Here is a 4,500-nt window from a genome sequence, read left to right as displayed (position 1 = left end):
GGGTTTGGGGTGATTGCGTTTCTCTCCTTTGTCTGGTCTGCTTTCAGTAATGATTCTTATGCCTCTGCAATCCAAGTCGTAAGTCGCCGATTGATCTAAGGAGCAGCTGGGGAAGAATCCCCAGAGGGCCCCAGAGGAACGGCAGAGGCTGGCCGTAGAGGGCCCCGGTGACCTTGCTCCCTCTCTCTCAACCGCTAACATACGTCGGAGCTATTCGGGGCCTGTGATGTCACCCGGCGGGCCGGCCCACGGCTGTGGTTATGATGTCATCTGCTGTCTGCGTGTGTGGCTCTGTGGCCAGTGAAGTCACTGGGGTGGGGCAGTCCCTGGAGGCGGCCCCTTTGTTCCCTGCACGGGAAGCTGCCTCCCCTGGACTTGGTCTATAGGAATCCACCACGAGAGCCCAAGAAGCTCCAGGGCCGAAAAGGAGGAGCTGGCTAGGACTGGCGGGTTTGGCCTTAAGCCTCTACCCTCGGGGGGCTGGCATGCCCGGGCCCTCCGCAGTCCTCCCAGCCTGCCTGCTTCCTGCTGCTCCACCACCGAGAGGGCCCATATCGTGACTGTGTCTACTGTACCTTGCAGGAGGCTTTCCAGGTCAATTTTGATGATTCTTCAGCATCCCCGGCTGACCCTGAACTTCGCCTCATGATAGGCCCTCTACCCAGCAGCAGCGCCTGCCCCCGATCCCTGCACGGTTAACCTCAGCCCGTCCTTCAAAGAGCCTGTTTCCAAGTCCCCGCCTCTGTGGTCGCACAGAGGCAGCGTGGTATGGCTATTCACGGCTTGAGCCCTCGTGCCAGACTTCTGGGGCCAAATCCCTCTTACAGGGTGTGGTCTTGGGCAGGATTTCTCACTCCTCTGGATTTCGGGGAAACGGATTTTTCACCCCTCCCTTCACTTGAGAACGAAACGAGGAATTTCATGTATGATCCTGGCAGAGCTCAGCCTGGGTCCGGGTTACTGTTTGCTGCTGCTCATGGCAAATAACCTTCCTTTGTGTCTCGTGCTAGCTTCTCCTGGACATTTCTGGACACTGCGGCACCTTACATAAACCCACCCGAATTACTTTCTCATCAGTAAAAAGGGGGATGGAAATAATTATTAAATCAGGACAGATATCTGATATTAAAACTGGAAATGAACTCAGAAAGAGATGGTCAGCTGGTCTCCCTTCTCTCCCAGGCACCCTGGAGATCTTTAAAGGGAAGGTCGCTGAAAGACCAGGCCACAGTTTTGGTTCTTTTCGGCCCAGCTGATCGCGTTTGCCACATCTTGTTCTGAACCATCACGCATCCAAATCCTTGACCCAGTTGCAGCCTCTGCGAATAAGAAAAGGGGTGAGAAGAGAGGAGAATGGTGACTTTTACCTTAATGGCCTGTGAAACCACAACTAAAGGATTTTCCCCGCCCCCGACGTGATATCAGAGTTCAAGGTGGAAGTAGCAACAAGCTGTCCTCCCAGCAAAGTTTCCCCCACCCCCTCCCTGTTCCCATCCCCTCCACCCCCATGAATCCCCACCTGTCTGCATGACCCATCAAATGGTCGTGAGCCGTTACACAACTGGGAGGGGTACCATCAATGGGAAGGGATTCAGGACATTAGTTCACCACGGCACTTGTGAAACCTTTGGGGAAAATCTTGACTTTGTCTGGAACATTACTCGAATTCTATTGTATGGGATATGTTTAGTTTCAGTGAAATTCCCCCAAGATTCTCCCAGCCAAAAAGTCTTGGTCTTAATCGACCCTGCCTGGTACCCTAGGGGCCCAAAGTCTAACGGTCCATGGGTCTTGGTAAGATATCTTGAAGGATGGTATATGTTTAAGGAAGAGAGGGATATGGGAGCCTGGCTCTCAGCGGACACCACAAAGAGTGGTGACGGTCATACTTCCAGTATGCTTGGTAGAAGTATACAGTAGCCAAGGAGCTTAGAGGTTCTGACTTCTTCATAACCTGGAGGTTCTGGGTATTGGTTTTTATTATTAGCGTAGAAAATTGGCTTAAAACAATACAGATTTTTCTCTATCACAGTTTCTGTAGGTCAGGAGTCTGCCACGGCCACCCCAGGCTAAAATCAAGGTGTCATCAGGGCTGCATTTCTCACTGGAGACTCTGAGGAAGAATTTACTTCCAGGCTTCTTCAGGTTGTTGGCAGAATCTAGCTCCTTGTGGTTGTAGGACTGAGGTCCTTGCTGGCTATCAGCTGGGGGCCACTCTTAGCTCCAGAGGCTTCTGTCTGGTCCTTGGATGCAGGCCCCTGTATCTCAGAGGCAGCAACAGCAAGTTGAATCCTTCTCATGCTTGGAATCTCCATGCCTTCCCCTTCTGCAGCATCTCTTCTCCCCCAGACAGAGAAAGTTCCCTGCTTCTAAGGGGTCAGGTGACAAGATTGGCCCCCACCCCAACTAGATACTCCAGATATCTTCCTATATTAAGGCCCCTAAACTTAGTCACGTCTGCAAAGCCCCCTTTGGCATATAACAACCTATTTATGCGTTCTAGGTATCAGGGCATGGCCATGTTTGCAGGGCCAGTATTCAGTCTGCCGCACCCTGCAGTGAATTCTGTCCCACCTTGAGAATTCTGTCTGCTCTGGGGTCTCTGAGTTTTCCTTCATCCTTCTGAAAAGCACTCACTGAGCATTCCCTGTGCCAGGAAATTTCTTAGTGTTTGGGATACAACATGGAAATGATAATATACTACTAAGAGGAGAGAGAAAAAGAAACTGGGTCCTCTTGAACACCTACGATGTGGCAGGTGACTTCATGCATTTTCTATAATGGTCAAGAACATCCCATTGTACAGATGAGAAAACTGGGGTTCAGGGGTTCAACAATGCACCCAAGATTGTCAGGACTCACCTGCTCGTTCCTCCTGGGCTGTCCAGGTTCTAGACCTTCCGGACACCTCCAGTCCACAGAGGGAAACACCACACCTGCTGGGACCAAGCCCTGGACCCTCTGCACCGGGGGCCATTTCCCTCTTCCCTAGAGCATGAGGCTGTCTGCATTTGTGGCCTTCCTGAGGGACCCCAGGGGGTTTCCCAAGGAAGCTGGAGGGGGAGCCAGCTGGCCTACAGTCCCTAACATGGATGCCCAGAGTTGCTCTGCAGATGCCAGAGGGTACTGGGTGGGCTCCAGGCCCTGAAATCTCCTTTGGCCAAATTTACATGTTCTGGGCTGCCCAGGTGTGCTCCTTCCTCTTTCTGATGACCTGATGTATTTATAGCTCATCCTTCAAAGGGTAACGAGCAGTTGGCTTCAGACTACAGTCTTGTAGACAACTGGGAACAAATTAGGTGTTAATGCATGCTGTTGAACTAAGTGAGAAGGGCGGTGGCCAAAAGCCAGAAATATCCAAATAAAAAGCATTGCATCATAAGAGCAATTCACCTCCAGTTACTAATATTGTTTTTAATTATGACAATCACCTCTTGAACAGTTGCTGCATGTAAATGCTTTTAGGTGCCGTTGATAGATGTGAATTTATTTACTCCTTATGGCTCCTGAGAAGCGTAGGTATGGGATTTCATCACTAAGTCTGGAGGTGCTCAGAGATGTTAAGTAACCTGCTCTAGGACACAGAGCCGGCAAGGTGCAGAGTCTGGATTCAAAGGGGCAGGCGTGCCCTCTGCCAACTCACAGCCAACCAGACCACGTGGAGACCAGCGATCCCTTTGGGTCCCTGACTTATACTGTAGTCACACAACTCTGTGCTGTTGGTCATCTCCTTCCCCGCTTTTACAGTGAAACAAACCGAGCTTCAGAAAAGCCGGGACCCCAGGGCTAGAAGGACCACCAGAAGGAAAAAAGAATGGTGGTGTGGATCTGGAAGCCAAGCTTTGGCATTTCTATGCTGCATTGTCCTTCTCTGGGACCGTGTTGGTCCAGACACCTGGGCTGGTGTCTGAGGTCACACTGACTTCTCCACCTAACGGGACAGGCCCAGGACTCCTGGGTCTTCTCTCTGCTGTTGGGGTGGGGCTTTGTCCTGGTTTGCTATTTTTTCTTTCCAGAACACCCTTCCCCCAGCTCTTCCATGACTGGTTCTAGTCCTTCAGTGAGATACACACAAATGCCATGTCCTCATGAGGGGGTTTATGTTCCCCTTCTCTCTCATTACCCCACCGCTGACCAGGCACACAGCTGGACTCAAGGATGCTTGGAGACAGCGGGACGAGGGCAAGGGAGGGAGGCGGAGGGTTCATTCAGAGAGAGGGGAGGTCCAGTGAATTCCAGTTTGAATATAAAGAAACAAAGAGGATGAGACGATGCCAGGGCTATCTTAGAGAAGGGTCAGCCAGCAAAGGCCTGGGACCAACTCTGGTCCTACCTCCCCTTTCAAGGCAGCCCATGTCCCAGGCCAGGCAGCGCTTCGGCAGAGCCCCAGACGTTGGTCACTGCCCCCAGGTTCGTTGGTAAAGTTCCCTCACTTGTCTGTTTCCCCGCTGTGACTCACTTTCTGACCTTGGAAAGGCCCAGAAGGTTGGCTCACACAGG

This window comes from Globicephala melas, chromosome 17, assembly GCF_963455315.2.
Source record: "Globicephala melas chromosome 17, mGloMel1.2, whole genome shotgun sequence".
Lineage (NCBI taxonomy): Eukaryota > Metazoa > Chordata > Mammalia > Artiodactyla > Delphinidae > Globicephala > Globicephala melas.
The sequence above is the reverse complement of the archived record's forward strand: the minus strand, read 5'-3'. Positions refer to the sequence as shown.